The sequence below is a fragment of the Emys orbicularis genome, chromosome 8 (assembly GCF_028017835.1).
Source record: "Emys orbicularis isolate rEmyOrb1 chromosome 8, rEmyOrb1.hap1, whole genome shotgun sequence".
In the NCBI taxonomy this organism is placed as follows: Eukaryota; Metazoa; Chordata; order Testudines; family Emydidae; genus Emys; species Emys orbicularis.
The window spans coordinates 26188037-26212975 of NC_088690.1; the positions used below are offsets into that span (position 1 = coordinate 26188037).

At 40.3% G+C, this 24939-nt stretch overlaps 1 pseudogene; it reads left to right on the forward strand.

Annotated features, from left to right (window-relative positions):
* The first annotated feature begins 763 nt into the window (after nt 1-763).
* On the forward strand, nt 764-22235 carry LOC135882414 (interferon-induced protein 44-like; annotated as a pseudogene).
* Nucleotides 22236-24939: the final 2704 nt, after the last annotated feature.

A 24939-nucleotide genomic window follows, 5' to 3' on the forward strand; every position in this document is an offset into this window, starting at 1 on the left:
GAAATCCTGGCACTGAAGTCAATAGCAAAGCTTCCATTTACTTCAATGGAGCCAAGATTTCACCCACAAAACCTTCACTTTTAAACAATACTTTCAAATAACTCTTTATTTATTTCAAAGTTTAACCCTTTGCTTTCCTTATTACACCATGCGTGTTCCCTGTAGCACTGGCTTTCACTGGAAGCTGGAGATCACACCACCTTTCTTTTATGTTTTAGCTGAATAGTCTCTGAGCTGGTAAGTTTACAGGGGCTGGTAGGAGAAATTCAACAACACTGGCTGCTTTGCTATTGGTGGCAGGGCTGTAAATGTTTGACTTTCAATTTCATTTCTTCTCTGTCCTAATCTTTCCCAACTGAAGAGCTTCCACGGTAAGAGCATATATATATATATATATATATGTTATGTCTTAAAATGTTAAGAAGGATTGAGGGAAGCTTTGGTTTTTAAGGGCTGGCAGGCTGCAGTCGGAAAATTTCTCTTTCTATGATGCTATGCTCTAAATTGTAGCTGGTGTCATGAGTTAGAAGATGATCTCATTTCCCTTTGCTAGCTTTTACACCTGCATCTTAACTTGGTTGAAGCAATTCTTGCTATCAAAATGCTAAGTTATGTGTTTCAGATCAGATCAGAGGATAATTAAACCAGATATTGATCACTTTAGCCAGTGGAGTCCTGCATATATCCCAGGCCATGCTTCAGAAAGCCATTTGTATGTTAGCTGTGCTGAGCAAGGAGGAAGTGTCGTGATTGAAGAGCAAGAATGAGAGAGTTGTGCCAGCTACCAATGAGGTGAAAATAACATCAATCATATTCTGGATTCCCTTGTTCCATAACATCACCTCTTAGCTAAAAGCACTGTTTAAAAGAAATCTCCTTGTTTCACACTGAACATGTTAGCAAAGCCTCTGCTACAGAGACCTAGGGGAAGTTGGCATTCAGCAGCGATGGACAGTAACTCTGGCCGCTGAGTGCCAGAACCTGTCAGTTTGTGATATAACCACAAGACGGGTAGTAAAATACCCCCCCTACCATCCCTTTAACTAATACCCACAGGAGGGCAAAAATCTGCTTGTGAGTTCTGCTGGTGTAACACCAGTGACTTCAATGTGGATTCAGAAGTGTGAATATGGTATTGTATAAGTTCTGGTTCAAGTTATACCTATAGGCATGTTACAGTAATGTAAATCTTGATTTATTCAGGGTAACTTCAGCTTTGAAGCTTAGGTTGAAACTAGGCATTTGGGACACAATCAGTGAATGTGTGAACCATAACACTCTAGCTCCACCTACAGGTTAGGTGGAGAACTTTCAAGTACAGTAGAACCTCAAGAGTTACGAACACCTGAGGAATGGAGGTTATTTGTAACTCTGAAATGTTTCAGAGTGGTAGCCATGTTAGTCTGTATCAGCAAAAACAACCAGTAGTCCTTGTGGCACCTTAGAGACTAAGAAAGTTATTTGGGCATAAGCTTTCGTGGGCTAAAACCCACTTCATCAGATGCATAGAGTGAAAAATACAGTAAGCAGTATAAATATTACACTTTGATTGCATTGGCCTCATTAGCACTACAAAAGTAATTTTCCCTCTCTTGATATTCACCCCTTCTTGTCAACTGTTGAGAATAGGCCACTTCCACCTTAACTGAATTGGCCTCATTAGCACTGACCCCCCACTTGGTAAGGCAGCTCCCATCTTTTCATGTGCTGTAATATTTATACTGCTTACTGTATTTTTCACTCCATGCATCTGATGAAGTGGGTTTTAGCCCACGAAAGCTTATGCCCAAATAAATTTGTTAGTTTCTAAGGTGCCACAAGGACTCCTCGTTGTTTTTTCTGAAACGTTGGCAATTCTGAACAAAACGTTATGGTTGTTCTTTCAAAAGTTTACAACTGAACATTGACTTAATACAGCTTTGAAACTTTACTATGAAGAAGAAAAATGCCGAACAAGCACAGAAAGTTTTCATACCTTGTCAAATCTTTTTAAATCCCCCCCCCCTTTTTTTAGTAGTTTACGTTTAACACAGTACTATACTTTTTTTTTAACTGGTCTCTCCTGCGGTCAGATTGCGTACTTTTGGTTCCAAAGGAGGTGTGTGGTTGACTGGCCAGTTCATAACTCTGGTGTTTGTAACTCTGAGGTTCTACTGTAATTCTAATTCTAATGGGCTTTTCTAAACTAAATATTCCTTAGATTGTAGTGGTAATTATTGAATCCTGGATCATCCTATTCAGGGCAATATATTTGTATAGATAGCAGAGAAATTATTGGCTTACCATTGAAAGATAAGTCATTCTGCATGTACCCAAAACAACAAGTGTTAAGTTTAGCTCATCTTGATAAGCAGGGAGCATAATGTGTTTAGGAAGCACTCCCCTACCAATAGTAGAATGTAGAGCTTCATATTTTCTGTCCCATCATTCTAATATATTTGGACAGAGGAATACTTTGGAAATCTTTTGAAGAATGTTCTTTTAAATTTTCCAAGTTGGAAACAAGACAAGAACATTCATACAGGACAGTATGTATTGTACATTTCCAAACTAAGTGTATGCACGGTGCCATGCAGAGATTTGTTAATATGAAATTAAGCAGTAAGTGATCTTGAAAGTTTGCATATTTACAGATAAAGGATTGAAAGAGTAAAGTTTTATATTTCTTTTTTATCTCTATAATGAAGAATAATAAAATGGTGTATATACCTTCTGACATGATACTCAGGACTTTGATATCCAATATAGGCAGCTCCAAATTGCCTAAAGGTATACCTCACTGAAAAAGAGACCACCACCACCACCAAGAATAGTGACCACACATACATTCACAACTACAAGGTCTAGTCTGTTTTACATATTTTATTAAATCAATAAGTAAAGTTACAATTACTGATGATATAGAAATCCTGTAAATACCTATGCAATTATTATAACTGTAGTCATACTCACATCCTCAACGATATTCTTAGGGTCTGATGGATGCCTTGCCAATTCATTATCAGTAGAGGGATGGTTCCTGCTGGGATTTTCCCTGGAGGTATATCCAATTTTACCCAATCTTGGGATTCTGACTGCAACTAACTCTGTGTATGTGCATGAAGGTGTCAACCCTGTTTTTCCTTATCTGTATTGTGCCCCAAAAGAAGATTGGGGTGCCCTGTTTTTCACAGGAGACTATTTAAAATAGCATAATAGAGGCTGAGATTGAATGTATACCCCGATTTAAAAAAAAAAAAAGCAGTGAAAAAGAACCAAAAGTACCACCGTGACTAAAGTAAAAGAGGCCATTAAAGGCAAAAAGGTATCCTTTACAAAATGGAAGTCAAATTCTAGTGAGGAAAAAAGAAAGGAGCATAAACTCTGGCAAGTCAAGTGTAAAAGTATAATAAGGCAGGCCAAGAAAGAAATTGAAGAGCAACTAGCTGAAGACATAAAAATTAACAGCAATTTTTATTAAGTGCATCAGAAGCCTGCCAAACAGTCAGTGGGACCATTGGATGACTGAGGTGCTAAAGGAGCACTCAAGGAAGACAAAGCCATTGCCGAGAAGCTAAATGAATACTTTGTAGAGGATATGGGGGAAACCGCCATACCTGAGCCATTCTTTTTAGGTGACTAATCTGAGGAACTGTCCCAGATGGAGATGTCATTAGAGGAGGTTTTGGAACAAATTGATAAATTAAATAGTAATAAAGTCACCAGGACCATATGGTATTCACCCAAGAGTTCTGAAGGAACTCAGATATAAAATTGGAGAACTACTAACTGTGGCATGTAACTTGTCACTTAAATCAGCCGCTGTACCAGATGACTGGAGGGCAGCTAATGTAATGCCTATTTTTAAAAAAGACTCCAGAGGCAATCTTCACAATTTTGGGCTGGTAAGTCTAACTTCATTACGAGGCAAATTGATTGAAACTATACTAAACAACAGAATTAATAGATAAACATGATATACTGCGGAAGAGTCAACATGGCTTTTGTAAAGGGAAATCATGCATCCCCAATCTCTTAGAATTCTCTCAGGGTGTCAAAAAAAAACATGTGAACTAGGGTGATCCTGTAAAAAGCAACAGAGAGTCCTGTGGCACTTTTAAGACTAACAGATGTATTGGAGCATAAGCTTTCATGGGTGAATGCCCACTTCGTCGGATGCATGTAATGGAAATTTCCAGGGGCAGGTATAAATATGCTGGCAAGAATCAGTCTGGAGATAACGATGTTAGTTCAATCAGGGAGGGTGAGGTCCTCTGCTAGCAGTTGAAGTGTGAACACCAAGGGAAGAGAAACTGCTTCTGTAGTTGGCTAGCCATTCACAGTCTTTGTTTAATCCTGATCTGATGGTGTCAAATTTGCAAATGAACTGAAGCTCAGCAGTTTCTCTTTGGAGTCTGGTCCTGAAGTTTTTTTGCTGTAAGATGGCTACCTTTTATTTTAGGGTGATCCTGCTGATATAGTGTACTTGGACTTTCAGAAAGCCTTTGACAAGGTCCCTCACCAAAGGCTCTTAAACAGATTAAGCAGTCCTGGGATAAGAAGCAAGGTCCTTTATTGGATCAGTAACTGGTTAAAAGATAGGAAAAAAAGGGAAGGAATAAATTGTCAGTTGTCAAAATGGAGGGAGGTAAACAGGGATTCTTCCAAGGATCTATATTGGGATTGGTGCTGGGTGACTGGGTAAAAACGGACAGATGAAATTCAGTGTTGATAAGTACAAAGTAATGCATATTGGAAAAAATAATTCCAACTATGCATACAAAATGATGGAATCTAAATTTGCTGTTACCACTCAAGAGGGAGATGTTGGTTTCATTGTGGATAGTCCTCTGAAAACATCCATTCAATGTGCATTGTCAGTCTAAAAAGCTAACAATGTTAGGAACTATTAGGAAAAGGATAGATATTAAAACAGAAAATCATAATACCATTATATAAATCCATGGTACATCTACACCTTGAATACTATATGTAGTTCTGGTCATCCCATCTCAAAAAAAGATATGAGAAATGGAAAAGGTGTAGAGAAGGGCAACAAAAATGATTGGGGTATGGAACAGCTTCCATACGAAGAGAGATTAATAAGATTGGGACTGTTTGGTTTAGAAAAGAGATGATTAAGGGAGGATATGATAGAGTTCTATAAAATCATGAATGGTATGGAAAGAGTGAATAGGGAAGTGTTATTTACCCTTCACATCACACAAGAAATAGGGGTCACCTAATAAAATTAATAGGTAGCAGGTTAAAAACAAATAAAAATAAGTACTTCCTCACACAGCGCACAGTCAACCTGTGGAAGTCGTTGCCAGGAGATGTTGTGAAGGCCAAAAGTATAACTGGGTTCAAAAAAGAATTAAATAAGTTCATGGAGGATAGTTCCATTAATGACTATTAACAAAGATGGTCAGGGATACAACCACATGCTCTGGGTGTCCCTAAACCTCCAAAATGCCAGAAGCTTCAAAATTCCTCTGTTCTATTTGTTCCCTCTGAAGCATTTGGCACAAGCTACTGTCAGAAGACAGGATACCGGGCTAGATGGACCATTGGTCTGACCCAGTATAGCCATTATTTTGTTCTTGGAAAGAGAAAAAAATTCACTCCATAAAGTAGGAACTATGTTTCTGAGACAATGAACATGTATCTGCTCTCATTACACCACCATAAATTAGTGAAGTCAGTGGAGTTATCCAGTGTAAGTAAGATTAGAATCAGGTCACAGTATGAAAGTTTTGACCATTTCGATAAAATGGGCCTGATCTGCATTGAAGTCAGTAGGAGTTTTGCTTGAGTAAAGGCAACACAATTGGGCCATACGTTTTAAGAATATTTTTTCTCCATTCAGGTAGAAAAATTGTTTTGCTGTGAAATCCATGAAGCTATGCTGGCTCTTTCTGCTTCATTTCCCCCATCTGTAAATGGGGATAACATTATCTTTCTTCCCCTATTTGTCTGTCTTGTTTATTTTGACGGTAGGCTTTTGGGGTTAGGGACTGTCTCTAACTATGTGTGTGGACAGTGCCTCACACAATATGGCTTTGACCTCAGTTGGGGACTCTAGATAGCCCTGGAATACAACCAATAATAATAATGATGATAATGACTTACTGTCATGCCTCTTTCTTCCATGGGGAACATAGGGCCTTCACCACTACACCACTACCTTCCATCTTTGGTGAGTTGAGTTGAGTTAAAAATAATAATACATTTTTCTTATTGTTATACTAGTAATTGTAAAATCTTTTCTGTCTTTTTAGATTAAGAAGAATGGTTGGGGTCAAATCTAGATTAACACAAGATGAGGAAGAGCAACTGCAACATCTGTTGGAGAGCAGATGCTTAAGTCTTCTCTATAAAGCAAGCATCCATGGTTACAATGCTTCTATATTTCATGCCAAGTGTGATGCACAAGGGCCAACTGTAGCAGTAGCATATAACGGAAGTGGTTATGTTTTTGGAGGATTTACGAGTCAGTGATATGTTTCATCTGGAAAGTACATAAATGATGAGAAAGCTTTTCTCTTTAGATTAAAAGGCAAAGAGGGTGTGCTCAGCCCACTAAAAATTCCTGTTAAAACTGCAACATCTGCTATATATGACCATAGTTCCAGTGGCCCTAATTTTGGTGGTGGAGCACTGCAGTTGTTGGACCAAAATGCAGCAGCAGCAGCAACAAGTTCTAACAACAACTATACATACAATGTTGCTGACTTGCATGGAAATGATCTAGGCCTTATAGAATGTGAGGTGTATCGAGTTGAAGGTAAATTGATATCAAAAGAGAAAATGTTTACTGAGGAAATTATAGCTTCGTACTCTTAATGTTATATGTTCCTTTCCCCTAGATATTAGCAGTTTCCTGGAATCTCCATGGAGGAAGATTACATGGACAACTGAGTAAGTTAACTGTTGTAATATATCACTATAATGATCTGTGGCCACCAAAAGCTCTGGTGATGCGAGTTATTTTAGGAATTAACTAGATGGTGCTAGAATAGACAGACATGTGTTGCTGAGATGCTTATCTGTGTATCTTAGGTACTAATGGCACCTATGACCCTAGTGTCTGAGCACCTCACAATCTGGGGATAAGTACAAAATGATGATTTCAGAACAGATCAGACATACATGAGAAATTAATGTCTGAACCAAAATAAGCTTCATGAAGAGCTATGCTTATTCCTAGCCACAGTGAGTCTGCTATGGCAGAGACTTAAAGTGGCATTCCAGAGGATTACAGACCATGATTAAGCAGCTATTCCAGAGCTTAACTATCCTTATACTTAAAAAGGTTTTCCGAATATCTAAATCTCCTTTGCTGTGGATTAAGTCCATTACTTCTTGTCCTGCTTTTAGTGAGCATGGAGAACAATTGATCACCACCCTCTTCTTTATAACAGTCCTGTTATCAAGTGCCCCCCTCAGTCTTGTTTTCTGAAGTCTAAATATGCCGAGATTTTTTAGCTTTTCCTTATAGATCAGTTTTTCTAAACTTTTCATCATTTTGTTGCTCTTCTCTGGACTCTTTCCAGTTTGTCCATCTTTCCAAAATTATAGTGCCCAGAATTGGACACAGTACTCCAGCTGGGGCCTCTCACCAGTTCTGAGTAGAGTGGGAGAATTACCTACTGTGCTTTACATTTGACTCTGCTGTTAACAGAGTTCAAAATGATATTAGCCTTTTTTGCAACTGCACCACATTGCTGACTCCTGTTCAATTTGTGAGCCACTATAGCCCCCAGATCCTTTTCAACAGTACTACCACCTAGACAGTTATTCCCCATTTTGTAACTGCACATTTGATTTTTCCTTCCTAAGTTTAGTACTTTGCACTTGTCTTTATTGAAGTGCATCTTATTAATCTCAGACTAATTCTCCAATTTGTTGAGATCATTTTGACTTCTAATTCTGTCCTCCAAAGTGCTAGCAACCCCTCCCAGCTTGGTGTCATCCACAAATTTTATAAGTGTACTCTTCACTTAATTATTCAAGTCGGACCCAGGACCAACTCGGTGGAACCCCTAGATATGTCCACCCAGTATGATAGCAAACCCTTGATAAATGCTCTTTAAGTATATTCTTTTAACCAGTTTTGCACCCACCTTGTAATAATTTCATCTAGACCAGGGGTTCTCAAACTGGGGGTCGGGACCCCTCAGGGGGTTGTGAGGTTATTACATGGGGGATCGTGAGCTGTCAGCCTCCACCCCAAACCCCGCTTTGCCTCCAGCATTTATAATGGTGTTAAATATGTAAAAAAGAGTTTTTCATTTATAAGGGGGGTCGCACTCAGAGGCTTGCTATGTGAAAGGGGTCACTGGTAAAAAAGTTTGAGAACCACTGATCTAGACTATTTGCCCCTAATTTGCTTATGAGAATGTCATATAGGATTCTGTCAAAAACCTTACTAAAATCAAGATACATCATGTCTACAGCTTCACTTCTGATCCACTGATTATGTTGGTTTGGCATGATTTGTTCTTCACAAAGCCATGATGGCTATTTTTTACCACCTTGTTATCCTCTAGATGCTTACAAATTGATTGTTTAATAATTTGTTCCAGTATCTTTCCATGTATCGTAATCATACTGACAGGTCTGTAACTCCCCAAGTCCTCTTTGTTCCTCTTTTTAATGATAAATACTATGTTTGCTCTTCTCTAGTCCTTCATCCATCCTCCCTGAGTTCTCAAAGATAATTGCTAAAGGTTCTGAGATTGCTTCAGCTAGTTCCTAGGGTGAATTTCATCAGGCTTTGCAAACTTAAATACATCTAACTTATTCTTTAACCTGTTCTTTCCGTTTTTGGTTATGTTCCTTTCCCCTTGTTGTTAATATTAATTGTGTTGAGTATCTGGTTACAATTAATCTTTTTAGTGAAAACTGAAGCAAAATAGGCATTAAACACCTCTTGATGTCATCTGTTATTAGCTCTCCTTCCCACAAACTAGTGGATCTACATTTTCCCTTGTCTTTCTATTGCTCCTAATGTATTTATAGAATCTCTTTTTATTGGCTTTTATGCGGGTGGATTGATCTAAATCACCAAGTGGAAAGTCGTGATTTAAATAATCCATTTTAATCAATTTCACTTATTTTCTAAAGAAAGGTGCATTCTCATTGGTTGATATAACCATTAAAACATGTTGATTTACAACTAAATAGAGGTTTTACACTAGATTTGGTTCATCTTTTTGCTACCTAGGCAGGTACGCTATAATTATATCCATTTATTTAAGCACTATATAGCTTAATATTTTCAAAAAAAGAAAGGAGTACTTGTGGCACCTTAGAGACTATGAAAAGGCTAATTAATTCTATTTCCTCATGTTAAGTATCCTCACACCTTCTTGTCAACTGTCTAAAATGGGCCATCTTGATTATCACTACAAAGGTTTTTTTTTCTCCTGCTGATAATACCTCATCTTAATTAATTAGCCTCTTACAGTTGGTATGGCTACTTCCACCTTTTCATGTTCTCTGTATGTATATATATTTCTTACTATATGTTCCATTCTATGCATCTGATGAAGTGGGCTGTAGCCCACGAAAGCTTATGCTCAAATAAATTTGTTAAGTCTCTAAGGTGCCACAAGTACTCCTGTTCTTTTTGCAGATACAGACTAACACGGCTGCTACTCTGAAACTTTATATTTTCAGATTCTTATTAATTGTACATTTTTAGTATGTTAGAAAATAGTGAATGATATTTTGCTTATTTACTACTCTTGTATCATATTTATAAAGCTTGACTTCAAAAATTAAATGTTTTCTACCTGGTACTTTCTTTATATAGAAAAGCAGCCTTTAACTCAAAGTTTTTGACGGAGACTCATGGATTCAGCATGCTAATTTTTTTATTTAAATATTTTAAGAGATTATACATTTAGGCCTTAATATATTTTGTATTAATTTCAGATTTCATTTTAAACAGGTTTATCTTTAAAAAGAAAAACTTATAATTTAAATATCAAAATTTAAATAATCCACCCTGCTTTAATGTCCATTTTTAGGTGTAACTCATTTGGTGCCTTAGCCTTTCTGATTTTGTCCCTTGTGCTACTCTTCTGTACTCATCTGTAGCAATTTGTCCATGTTTCCACTTTTTGTAGGATTCTTTTTTGATTTTCAGGTCATGAAAAAGCTCCTGATGGAGGCATATTGGCCCCTTACTATTCTTCCTAGCTTTCCTTCACATCTGGATAGTTTGGTGCTGTGCATTTAATATTGTCTCTTTGAGAAACTGCCATTTCTACTTAACTTCTTTTTCCCTTACATTTTCGCTCTGAGTTTGTTAAAGTCTGCTTTTTTGAAGTCCATTTTCTTCATGCTGCTGCTTTCACTATCTATCATTTCATGATCACTTCCTAATTGTCTTCTACCTTCAGATTTGCAGCCAATTCCTCCTTGTTATTTAAAATGAAGTCTAAAATGGTTGCCACTTGGTTACTTCCTTCATTGTCTGAAACAAACATGGTCCCCAGCATGTTCAGAGAACTTGTTGGACGTTTTGTGCTTTGCTGTCTTACTTTTGCAACAGATGTCAGGTTAGTTAAAACACCCTCCATGAAAGAATGTTGTGCTTCCACTAAGCATATATGCTGTACATAGTTAGCTGTACAGGATGTTCTGTCAAAGATGCCATGTGTCAACAGTGTCAACAGTGTGAAAAGACATTTCTGTAAAACATGCCTCTGTCCTCATTTCAGAAATCAGGAACATGAAGTCACAGTGCCTGATATAACCATGAGTGTAGAGAATTGCTGTTCACCTCATCCTATTCAGAAACTCCTTTGCTATGTTGACAGTTGCACACCTAGAAAACAGTCACACTCCAATGACTGCATGCTAGATGTTGGTTCAGATTTGTCAGTTCTGTCTGATTCTGCTTATTTGCTATGTTTTCACAGTGCACAGCTTACAAGACCTAAGCTGCATTTCGTGGTTTATGGTACCTGAGGCTGGTTACCAGAATACATGTGTAATGCATGACAACTTGTATGCTCTGTATACATACGTTGTGAAACCGGATTAACCCTACCTTCCTAATAGCTTTTAGTTTACTTCTAAACCTGTTTGAATGAATTTAACTTTGCTGCCATTCCTGTGACAGAGCCAGCACATTGCAACAGAGATTTATTTCCCCTGTGACATTCAATGCAACTATTTTAGGCAGCATTGGTTTAATATGTTTTCAAAATTTTTAAAGATGAACACTGATTTAGGGTACACAGATTGAGACACCTTAGGGCAGATTTTTACATGTGCTGTGAACCTGAATCTCCCATTGGCTTCAATAGGAACTGTGGGTACTCAGCATTTTCTGAAAACCAGGCCCTAGGTGCTTTAAATTGGGCACCCAAAATAGAGGACACCATAGTTAAATATCCATTCCATATGTGATGTCAGCACCAAATCCTGAGCATAAAGTGGTTTGACTTTGTGTGAAGGTCATACTCTCAAAGAAATCTGTCTGTTCTTCAGTTGCTCACTATATTCAAAAGCACCATTGCATGCTCTTTGGCCATGTTACCAGGATGCTCTCAAACTCTCCATTGTGAAGGGGTGCATGTCTTGATTCTACCTGATGTGTCTATGAGACTACCCTGGAGATTTATGGATTCGCAGGAATGAGCCATAGCTAGGAACTTCACAACGTGATGCCTGGTGTGACACCATCAACCATGGTCACTCTGGCTGCTGCAACGGTCCTCAGTAGACTATGTACATAAGAACATAAGAATGGCCATACTGGGTCAGACCAACGGTCCATCTAGCCCAACATCCTGTCTTCTGACAGTGGCCAATGCCAGGTGCTTCAGAGGGAATGAACAGAACACACTAACATCAAATGTCCAGCCCCTGTCATCTACTCCCAGCTTCTGGCACCCAGAGGCTAGGTTCACTCAGAGCATGGTGTTGCATCCCTGTCCATCCTGGCTAATATTCATTGATGGACCTATCCACCATTAACTTCTTTTTTGAATCCTATTATGGCCTTCACAACATCTCCTGGCAAAGAGTTCAACAGGTTGAAAGTACTTCCTTTTGTTTTAAACCTGCTGCCTATTAATTTCATTGGGTGACCCCTAGTTCTTGTGTTATGAGAAGGAGTAAATAACACGTCCTGATTCACTTTCTATACACCAGTGAAGATTTTATAGACCTCTATCATATACCCCCTTAGTCGTCTCTTTTCCAACCTGTAAAGTCCCAATCTTTTTTAATCTCTCCTCATACGGAAGTTGTTCCATACCCCTAATTTTAGTTGCCCTTCTCTGTACTTTTTCCAATTCCAATATATCTTTTTAGAGATGGGGCGACCAGATCTGCACAGAGTATTCAAGGTGTGGGCGTACCATGGATTTATATAGATGTATCATTATATTTTCTGTCTTGTTCTCTATCCATTTCCTAATGGTTTCTAACATCCTGTTAGCTTTTTTGACTGCTGCTGCACATTGAGTGGATGTTTTCAGAGCACAATGACTCCAAGATCTCCTTCTTGAGTGGTAACAGCTAATTTAGACCCCATCATTTTATATGTATAGTTGGGATTATATTCAACATTGAATTTCATCTCCCATTTTGTTGCATAGTCACCCATTTTTGTGAGATTCCTTTGTAACTCTTTGCAGTCTGCTTTGGACTTAATTATCTGAGTAATTTCGTTTCATCAGCAAACTTTGACTCCCACTGTTTATCCCCTTTTCCAGATCATTTATGAATGTGTTGAACAGCTCTGATTCAAGTATAAATCCTTGGGGGAACCCCTGTTTACCTCTCTCCATTCTGAAAACTGACCATTTATTCCTGTCCTTTGTTTCCTATCTTTTAACCAGTCACTGATCCATGACAGGACCTTCCTTATTATCCCATGACTGCTTACTTTGCTTAAGAGCCTTTGGGAGGGACCTTGTCAAGGGCTTTCTGAAAGTCTAAGTATACTATATCCACTGGATCACCCTTGTCCACATGTTTGTTGATCCCCTCAAAGAATTCTAATAGATTGGTGAGGCATGATTTCCCTTTACAAAAGCCATGTTAACTCTTCTCCAACATATCATGTCCATCTATGTTTCTGATAATTCTGTTCTTTATTATCATTTCAACCAATCTGCCTGGTACTGAAGTTAGGCTTACTGGCCTATAATTGCCAGGATCGCCTCTGGAGCCTTTTTAAAAAATTGGTGTTACATTATCTATCCTCCAGTCATCTGGTACAGAAACTGATTTAACTCTTGGATGAATACCATCTGGTCCTGGTGACTTATTACTGTTTAATTTATCAGTTTGTTCCAAAACCTCTAATGACACCTCAATCTGGGACAGTTCCTCAGATATGTCACCTAAAAAGAATGGTTTGGGTGTGGGAATCTCCCTCACATCTTCTGCAGTGAAGGCTGATGCAAATAATTCATTTAGCTTCTCTGCAATGGCCTTATCTTCCTCGCGTGCTCCTTTAGCACCTTGATTGTTCAATGGCCCCACTGATTGTTTAGCAGTGTGTGTTTGATGATAGTTAAAAATGGAGTATAGGGAAAGATGGGGAATATTTACAGTTTCCTAATTTCACTGAGCCTATATGTAGTGCAAAACATGTGCTGTGATCTCATGGGTGTTTGAAATTATGCAAATCTTTTTGTCTTAACAGGGAAAGAGAGAAAATAATGGAGGAAATCAGACCTTACAAACCTTATTTAAATTCAGTGCCACAGATTCGGATTTTGGTTTTTGGTCCAATTGGAGCTGGGAAGTCCATTTTTTTCAACTCTGTGAATTCAGTTTTCCGAGGTTATGTGACAAGCCAAGCCGTAGCGGGATCTGATAATGCTAGTATGACAACACAGGTAAATATTTGCTTCTAATTAAACAACATCCAAGCTAAATGCCCCCACTGAATTCCATGCATCTACTTGTGATGAGAAAGGCATTACTCAATATGGTTAAGAAATAGTAATCTGGCTTTAAATATTCATTTTTCAGCTATGTCTGTCTATACTATTTTACATATTTTTTTTTGCCCCAATAGTATAGGACTTACCCAGTTAAAGATGGAAGAGATGGCAAGCCTCTGCCTATTATCCTCTGTGACACAATGGGAATAGAAGAAAACTCAGGAGTGGGTCTGGAAATTGATGAAGTGTCCAACATAATAAAAGGCCATGATCCTGATAGGTACCAGGTAGGATTTCTACAAATTCTGTGCAGTTCCTTATTAGACCCAGTGATATGATATCCTTAAATGTTTCTTTACATGTACAAATATTATATCTTACATTTAATTACTGTGGAACAAAATACCCACTGTGCTCAGTAGATTCTTGCATTTGTACAGTAAAAGCTTATGAATGGTGATCACAGGTGAGGTGATCACAGGTAAGGTGTATTTGAAAATAAATAAACTATGGAAAGGTGTTTAGGCCTGATTCTCCACTCTCCTGCACCTTGTGTAGGCATTTACAGTTATGCAAAGTTGATTTAAATTGCTGTCTACCCTTCTGCCCAGGTAGCGTTTGGTACCTATTTTGTACAGGTACAAGCTAAGGGAGAATCAGGCTCAAGGTATATAAAGATTGGAGCTGGTTGAAATATGTTGAACAAAAAAGTTTTAAATAGAAAAATGGACTTTAACACCACATCTCCCCCAAATTTCTGTTGTGTCTTGAATTTTTTTTGTTTTTCATTAAATTGTTTCCAAGATTTTTTTAGCAAAAATGTCATCAATTCCATTATTGAAATGGTTCTCTAATTTATTTTTTTTACTGGAAACCTGGTTTTCAGGAAATGAGCATTTTTAAATATTTTTTTTCTGATGAAAAATGAAGAATGGGTTAGTTTGGTGAAACAGAAACAACGTTGACATTTTGAATTTTTTGAAAACATAGTTTTAAAACATTTTTGACCAGCTCTAGAAAAGAGCAACTTCTACCATATTCAAGCTTAGTACAGCGCCTTCTCATCTGGTCATTTGTCTCGATTACTAGATAGCTGCTGCCTACAGACCATTCCAAATATTAACTATTGTAATATGCAAGAGATGTAGACTTTGATTCTTCATTCCAGATGAACTGAGCTTGTTACAGAAGCAAAGATGGAGGGCTAAGGTCGTAGTATGATTCTCATCATTGTAGTATCTCGGCCCCTCACAAACCTTAATTTATCCTCACAACAACCCAGTGAGATATAAAGTGTTATTAATCCCATTTTAAAAATATGAAACTGAGGAACAGTAATTAATTATCTTGGTCAAAGATATATTGGAAGCCAGATATCCCGAGTCCCAGTTTTATGCTTTAACCACAAGACCAATTTTCCTGTGATTTATTTGGTCCCACTTTATATTAAAATTCCATCTATAAATGGTTTACAAAGAAGTAATAAATGAAGAATGTTAAAAGCATGTTACAGTTCTGAGCAGCACGCGTACAGATGGCTTTAAGCACATGAGTAGATGTTACAGATGGTTATAAGCTATAGTTATGAGTAAATTTTTGATGGACTCTACAACAATCAATTAACCATTTATTAAAACATCTGTTAATAATTTATTAATGCTTTATAGATGGAACCTTAATAAAAAGTGTGATTAAAAACACACACACAAGTAATATGTCAAGAATCCTTTTTAATTTCTAGCGATGTCTTTTGGTTTCATTATTACTTTTCCACAAGGAATATAAATTCAGAGGAACTCTGTTGACTTCAAAGGAGTGACTATGGATTTACACATGTTTACAATAACAGAGATCAGAATCTGGCTCTCCATCTGGAAAAATGAGTATGAGACTGAGAATTGGGAAATCCTGAATTTTAATCCTGATTTGATCACTCCATCTATGAGTGTGTGTAAATCATTTTCCCTCTCTGCATATCAGTATTTCTCTGTAAAATGAGATAATAATACTTGTCTCCCTGTTCCAGAGGGGTATTGTGAGAATCAGTATTTATACAGCTCTTTGAATCTCCAGTTCTTTGGAAGTGCTACGTATTATTATAAAAAAAATTCTTTGCAGTTTAATCCAGCTGCCACCCCTCATCCAGATTCTCCAGGCTATATCAAGATGCCCTCTCTGAAGGATCAGAATCATTGTGTTGCATTTGTTATTGATGGGTGCAAAATTGAGATTCTCCCTGAGAAACTGGAAGAGAAGCTGAAACAGCTTTGAAGAAAAGTGAACCAGTTTGGTATGTTTTATGTCTCCTAATATCATAGAACTGAATGAAGTGGGCACGACAAGGAGGTGATCTGACTTTCAAGCCTGAGCTGCTTGGGTTATTAAGGGCCTGAAGTACTGCTAGAAGCCATGCTTATCCTTGGAGTGTGAGGAGAAATTACCACATATTGCTCTTGAGGGTCACCCAAGATTGAGCAGGATTAATGTACTCTGGAGGGACAGGCCCCCAATCCGATGGAAGTATGGGCACTGCAGTGGGCTCTGGTGTTGGTGGGAGAATAGAGGAATTCCTGATCACCTCCGTTGTTCTCTACTCTTTGGTTGTACAGTGTGCCCTATTGAGTTTCTGCTCCTCCGTACAGCAGAGCCCTCCTGTTGACACAGGCCCCCGGGGAAACAGAGCTGTGCACTAGGCTTATAGAACTCCTGGGGGAATTCTGTACCAAAAAATAAAAAACTCTGCACACAATATTTTGCAAAAATCTTCATATTTTATTTGTCAAAATAACACAATATAATCACATCAGTTTCAATTATTTTAGTACTTTATTTCAAAATACCTGTGAGTAAGTATGTCTGTAACAATACAGACAACAAAAAAGATTTAGGAAATGTTTTTTGACAAATAGATTCCTTACTAGGCATATTAATATTAAACTCTGAGTAATAATTCATTTAAACTACAGTACAGAACCGTATTTCCCACACCCCTCAGAAGCAGGGCAAAGGCTTGGGGGAGTCGGGTAACAGAGGAGCTGAGAGAGGGAAGTAATTGCTGGGAAGGAGCCTGGGTATGAACTTGAAGTGTTTTGGGGTATGGGTGGGAAAAGGGTCTTTTTTTGGGGGTGGGGGGACGGGAAGGATTGTTAGGGAGCATCCCCCATGCAGACCCTGTCTGACCCCTAGCTTCCTCCATTCAGTCAGGCACATCTTCCCCTGTCCCTATGTGTCCCTGCATCCCCATGTGTCCTTGCACCCCCTGTCCACATGGGTCCCTCCACCCCCACTCAGACACCCACTCCCCCATCCCCATGTGGCTCTGCACCACTCCCCCATCCCCATGTGGCTCTGTACCCCCTCCCCCATTCCCATGTGTCTCTGTGCCCCCACCCAGCCACTCCCCCTCCCCCAGTAGCTCTGCACCCTCTGTGCCCATGTGGCCCTGCACCTCCACTCCCATTCAGACCCTTCCTTAGTCTGTCCTCTCCCACTAGCCCTTATGAGCCCCTGTCTGACCCCCAGCAGCCCCACGCTGTCTGTCTCTCCATAGCTCCTGTTTCCTGACCTGGCCCACAGGCACTGTGAAGAAGACAGGCTCTTTCTCTTCCCTATCAGAGCTGGTGCTGGCCAGGAGTGGCTGCTGTGTTCTAGCTCCACAGCGCCCTCTGTTTTGCAAAAGGTGGAACTGCAGTAACTTTTCAGCAGAAGCTATTCTCTGCAATATATATATATATATATATATATATATATATATGCAGCATGTGAATATGTGTGCATGCAGTGGCACAGAATTCCCCCAGGAGTAAAGGCTTCTGGGAAAACATCTTACCAGGAAACATTCACTTTGATTTCATTAATTACTTTAAAAATACATATAATCCAAGGCAATAAAACCATTTTAAAAAGGAGTAGAGGTAACATTGTTTCATTTAGCAGCTGCCATGGAGATGGGATGCAACAAAAAGTGAAAAGAGAACTGAAGAATGGGAGTCTTATGCCTGCAAATGCCAGTTAACATCATTAGCTCTTGTGGTTGTGTTTGGACACACCACCTAGGGCCTGATTTTCTCCACACACGATATGAGTCACTTCCATAGGAGGGAATAGACAGAGACATAACCTATGGGGGTGAAAGCGGGCTCCAGTTGTGCTATTGAACTCAGATAGGTATGCCATGTTTTCTGAGTCCCTTGTTTGCAGTCATTGAATTCACTGAATTTCAGCCCCGGCAATCTTCCCAATAAGGTGAGTGAGTCATTAAGTGTGGTGTCAACTGTACTGGGGGAATAATAATAAATTTGCTTAAAATAACATCTTCCCACCAAGACAATTGGGGTGCTGCCCAATAACTGTTTAATTAATATTAGTTTAATAATTAATATTTTTTTCTAATGTTGTTGTGCAAAACCAAAACACTTTCACTTATGTAAGCAGAAGGAGCTGCAATGAAGAACTGATGGGAAATTAGGTGTAAAATCTTACTCATTTTTTTGGTACAGAGATCCCACAACTGGTTTTGCTAACTAAAGTGGATGAAATTTGCCCTACTATCGAAGAAGACGTCCAGTGTGTGTACAAAAGCAAAGCTGTTGAGAAACAGGTAAAGTATGGCATTGTTGACTGTGGTGCTATATATTAATTCAATTGTCTTGAACAAATCAAGGTATTGTGATACTCTACTTCTGCAATAATTGAATCCCCTCGCATTCCTACACACATTCTCATTCTGGTCTTGTAGGCACAAGCCGGAAATATAACTAAATTTAATACTCAGGTTTTGGTTACCTCTGAAGAATAAAACAGTATAACAGCAAAAGATGGAGGGCAGATCTACACTACAGCCAGGATCGACGCTCTGAGATCGATCCACCGGCAGTCGATTTAGCGGGTCTAGTAAAGACCTGCCAAATCGACAGCAGATCGCTCTCCAGTCGGCCCCTGTATTCTACCCCCAACAAGAAGAGTAAGGTAAGTCGATGGGAGATTTTCTCCCCTCGACTCCCCACAGTGTAGACCCTGTGGTAACTCAACCTAAGGTACGTCGACTCCAGCTACATTATTCACATAGCTGGAGTTGCATAGCGTAGGTCGACTTACCATGGTAGTGTAAACATAGCCAGAGATATCAGAAACCTCATTAAAAATTAAGGGCCAGATTCTTTTGCCGAACCCCACTGCATATAAAGGATCTGGAGTCTGGCCATATTTGGCCAGCTGCAAATTTCCCCTAGTGTAAATAGGTGTAAAACTGAAAAAAAAAAAAAAAAAAAAGAGAGAGTTTCTGCCAGAACTACCCTCTCCATCTTGGCATTGGGGGCACATCAGGGGAGGAAGGAAGTGGAAGGAAGCCCTGTTCTGCTGCCTTCTATCTTGTGTAGATATTCACTCCTGTGCAGAGTGCTTGTAAAATGCTGTCATTCTGCTTTGGTAGAATTTTACACCTACTCTGCATTCTCTTTACACAGCCATAAATGCTAACACAAGGTGGAAAGTTGTGGAAAATCAGAGGCTGCTGGTGGTTTTCAGTTCCCCAGTACTGAGACTGGCCTGGGGCTGATTCAGCCAACAGCAATTCTCAGAGGTATTTAGGCACATAACTCCCATTGATTTCAATGGGAGTTATGTGCCTAAATACCTTTGAGGAATGTGGCCCAAGTGGCCATCTCCCAGTCAGGCATTGCCAAGAGGAATAGCCAACTCTATGCCATTTGAAGACTCCCCCATCTGGGGAATCCTTAGCTTAGGACAGAAGTTCTCAAACTGTGGGTCCGGACCCCAAAGTGAGTCACAACCCCGTTTTAACGGAGTCATCAGGGCTAGCGTTAGACTTGCTGGGCCCCGGGGTTCAAGCCCAAGGGCTTTAGTCCTGGACAGTGGGGCTCAGGCTACAGGCTCTCCACCTGGGGCTGAAGCCCTTGGGCTTCGGCTTTGCATTCCCTCCGAGGGCAGCGGGGCTTGGGCAGGCTCAGGCTTCGGTCCCCGCTCCTGGGGTTGTGTAGTAATTTTTGTTGTCAGAAGAGGGTTGTGGTGCAATGAAGTTTGAGAACTCTTGGCTTAGGAGATATGACTGCTTTCTAGCTGCTTTGTTCAGCAAGAATGGTACAAAGGGACTAGATCAGTTCCTAGAGTAGAGTCCTGACCCTGGGGTACATTCTGCATCTGAAATATGTAATTAATCACAGGGGGAAGGGCTGTCAGGGAGCTGAGTGCAGCTCCTTGACTCTGTGGGCTGGCCCCAGTGTGAACCATGGTTTAGAGGCTTAGCATAGCAAAGCAGAGCTCTGCCTTGGTCCCTCCTTGCCTCTGACATACTCCCCATACTCCTACATCTCACAAGGCCCTGGGTCAGGATGTGTGCGGAAGCGTGGTTCTAAAGGAGCTGACTTGTATCAGTTTTATACCAGCAAAGAGCTATTCTCATCAGAATCTTAACTGTCTAGTTATGACCAAAATCCAGTACAAAGGAGCTGGATTGGCCCAGAGAATATATCCCCCTGTATCTAGAGAGGCCAAATATGGATTTTAGTGGAATTATACCAGATATGAATCCCTAGGGGTGTTCTCTCTAGACTAGTGGTTCTCAAACTTTTTTTTTCCGCAGACCACTTGAAAATTGCTGAAGGTCTCAGCGGACCACTTAATGATCTTTCCAAATGTTTTTTGTACCATTAGCTAGCTATTGTAAAGCGCTTTGGATAAAAGGACTATATAAAAAAACACCTTAATAATAATTTATGTTTTTTTTTGTTCTACAAATAAAAGCACACAACTGATATTTTAATGTCAGTAGCCTTACCTTTCTAAGTGATGGATGTACCCTCTCTCCCCCCCCACCGTGGAAGCCCCCAATCTGGGTCTGGGAAGCAGGGGCGGCTCTAGCTTTTTTGCCACCCCAAGCACGGCAGGCAGGCCGCCTTCGGCGGCTTGCCTGCGGGAGGTTCCTGGTCCCACGGATTTGGCGACATGCCTGCGGGAGGTCTGCCGGTCCCGCGGCTTCGGCATACCCACCGCCGAATTGCTGCTAAATCCACGGGACCTGCAGACCTCCCGCAGGCATGCCGCCGAAGGCGGCCTGACTGCTGCCCTTGCAGGGACTGGCAGGGTGCCCCCCCGCGACTTGCTGCCCCAGGCATGCGCTTGGAGCGCTGGTGCCTGGAGCCGCCGCTGCTGGGAAGGAGGGGGTCTCTCCTTCTCTCCCCCACTCTGGCAGCCCCCAAGCTGGGGCTGGGAAGGAGGGGGGTCTCTCCCCCACCACAGCAGCCCCCAAGCTGAGGTTGGGAAGGAGGGCCATTTCTCCCCGGCAGCTGCAGCCCTGGTGCTGGGGAAAGTCGCCTCTTTCTCTGACCACCACAGCCCTGCATGGCCCAAATTCCACCCACCCCCTCTTCTCACCCCACTGCCCCTCCCACCTACCCCCTATTCCCCCCTGCGTGGCTCCACTAATTAGGTGTGTGGCCCTTCATTCTCTTGTGTGTGGCCATCCAGGCGCGCACCTTAGCGGGAACTACACCTCTACCCCGATATAACGCCACCCGATATAACACGAATTTGGATATAAGGCGGTAAAGCAGCACTCTGGGGGGGGGAGGGGGGCGGGGCTGCGTGCTCCGGTGGATCAAAGCAAGTTCAATATAACGCGGTTTCACCTATAACGCGGTAAGATTTTTTGGCTCCCGAGGACAGCGTTATATTGAGGTAGAGGTGTATCTGCGGACCACCTGAATGGAGCTCGCGGACCACAGTTTGAGAACCTCTGCTCTAGATCATTATGAAGGAAAAATAGCCCTGTGTTCTGGGTATCACCTCTGAGATTAAATAGAGGATTTTGGCCTCCAGGGCAGTTTACACATTCAGTTTCTATCAGTGAATTTGCTAAAGAAGAATAAAATAAAGTGAATATGGTCTTGAACTGTAGCTGCATCAAAATGTAGTTGCTACGTCAGTTGCAGGATGGGTATGATGTGAAAGTAGTTATGCCTTCAATATAAGGAAGTTTGAAGAACTAAAATATCTTCCACTTTTAATCTCACCAAACAATATCTGTGAAAATACTCAAAGCTTTTGCTTAGCTTCCTCAAGGAACAGAAAGATTGAAAAATAGTCGGGGAGTTCTTTAGGATAAACCATTTTGTGCCTTTTCTACAGATGCGGATAACTGCAGAGAAACTTGGAATCCCTCTTGCTCAGATTGTACCTGTTAAAAACTACTGCTCTGAGTTGGATCTTTTGTGCGATGTTGACATCCTGTTACTTTCCGCCGTGAGGCAGCTTATACGTTTAGCAGAAAGCTACCTTGACAATTTCCCTTTTGAGAAGTCAAAGAAAGAGCTCTAGCCTGATGTTTACCTGTGACGCTGGATATTTTATGTGCTAAACTTTTAAAAATCCTGACATCGGAAGTCAAATTTGTTGCTGCCCTAAGCAGATGCAACGCCATTGACTTCAGTGGAGTTGCACTTGCTTATGCCAGTGGAGAATTTGGCCCAACAGTTCTATATCTTGTTATTGCCTACGTAAGATTAATGGTATTTTTGCATGCATCAAGGGAAGAATAGATTCTCCAGCTTTCAAGGTGGGATCCCTTTATTAAACATTCCACATTCTTACTCTTCTCCTAACCTTCCAGTCAGAGACAGCCCTTTCCACTAAAAGAAGCATTTGCATAAACCTTTTAAGAAGTTGCCTAAAGATATTACTTCCTCCTAGTAGTTCATGTGAGTTGCTTGCTGCTAGTGCTAGTTGCTGTGCATTCCATATGTTCTTTATTTTTATCCTTTAAGTTTGTTATACTATATAGCATTGACACTTGAACCTTTTTAATATTGGGAGTACTGAAAGCCAGCTCCTTACCCCATCCACCCCCACCCCCTCAGAGCTGAGGCAGCCGGGACCCCAGGTGCACGGGGCCGGGAGGCAGGACGCCGGGTGCGTGGGGCCGGCAGCCTGGAGCCTGGGGGTACTGCAGCACCCCCCGCACCTCTAGTCTCCGCGCCTATGTTATATCATAAAGTAGTTTTCATACCAAAATTTTATAGCTACAAGGCAACATGTGAAAATTAACATTCACCTATATGTTCATATTTCTCACTGCAGCCATTATAAAGAATAGAGGATTGATTTATAACCAGAGTTAAATTGGTAATTGATAACTAGGATTGACTAGTGACACCTACGAGGAAGTGAAAATTACTGTAGTTGTTTTGTGGTATCATCTGTTTTTCAAAATGCTGTTAACATTTAAAAAAAAATCGAAACAGTAGGTTGTAAAACTTTTATTAATTGGAAAAATAAATTACTCTAAGCACTTTTTCAATCACTTTCTTCAGCCAGGTTTGGGTCTTCAGTAACTCAGCCGGAGGTTGTGGGCCTATTGCAGGAGTGGATGGGTGAGGTTCTGTGGCTTGTGATGTGCAGGAGGTCAGCCTAGATGATCACGATAGTCCCTTTGGCCTTAAAGTCCATGAGAAGAGGTGAGGCAGAGACACAAGGGACCTACTTTTCTTCTCGCTTACACTGGTTAAACACTGCTGTATCTCTATTGACATCAGCAATTACTTCTGATTTGCACTCGAGTACTTGAGAACAGAGTTTGGATTAGATCCTTGATGAGATGTAATATATCAAATGCAATGGTAGCAATAGAAAGAGTAATCAAGGTTTTGACTGTTCCAGAAAGAGTTGGCATTGCTGGCATATGGTTCCCTGCAGGTATAGTTGAGGGGAAGGGCTACTTCCTATACAATAAACTATAATTAAAATTGAGCGATGCATGTTATTGGACAAGCATTTATTTTCTTTTTGTTAAATGACTTGGTCCAGTTTGCCCTCTAGTGGCTGACAGTTACAAAATATGCATTTCTAGAAAATAGTGCTACATAAAGATGCTTTAGAAAAAACTATGGGGCAAGATTTTATTTAACTCTCTTGTCTGACCTAAGATTCAATTCTTTATTATTTTCTTTTCTGTGAGCACACAACTATTTGGGGAGGAGTTTTTATTACCCATTGATGGAAGTCCGGTGTGAACTACCATCCAGCTGCCCCTCTGCCAAGAGAAAGCAGAGGCATATAGCAAGCCACCAGCTCTCTCCACCAGAAGACCACAGCAGGTGATGGGATGGGAGTATGGGAGGGCCTCTTTATGTCGCCTGATATTTTGCTGTTGGAATGTATTCATCCTCCTCAGGCATATTTTATAAACATAAATAGCTATCTCAGTCCAACCTTGTTTTAAGAATGGCAATGATAAAAACACACTTATAGTGTATTACATCCCACAAGTAGCATACTGAGATGCTTAACAAAATGGAAAAACAAGATATAACTGACCTTCAAAGGTCTTTTGAGGTAAATCAGAACCTCTTGGAGGAAAAAAAGAAACCAAATAGCTGTTGAGTTGCAATGAGGCATTTTCAGGGCTTTTATCTCACCTTTCCTCAGTGTACCATATAAAACATTTTTTATTGCAATTTGCAGCCCTGTAGAATAGGCTAGTGTATCAGCATCAGTATGTGTGTATTCTGTTTTTCATGCATCATTTAAAAGGATCATCTAATATTTCTGCAGTTGGGGCTCTTTTGTCATTTTCTAGCTCATGTGCTGATGCTGCGGAGAGAAGCTGCTGTTTAATAATTTCAGTGGGGTTAACTCTACACGAGAGAAGGGAAGAACCTGGAGTTAGAGTGCTTTGGTAAGATTTAGCCTGGAGATTATCATTTAGAAGCTGTCCTCAAGGGGTGAGTGTGGGTGAATCTCAGCTGATAAGCTGCATGCAAAACACCCATTGACTTCCATGGCAGTTAAGTAAAAGAATTCTTCATCAAGCCTGTTTTTTCACTGTCTGCACGCTGTGTCTTAGAATGAACTGCCTATAGTGTTGTACTTCTGCACACAACACATAACTAGATAGTGGAACTCATTGCCACAGGAAATTGTTGAGGCCCTGCTGGAGGACAAAGAAACCATCAATGCAATAGGAGCTGCAATTGTAGAGTTAGCTCTAACCTGATGAATATAAACATAATAATATTACATAATA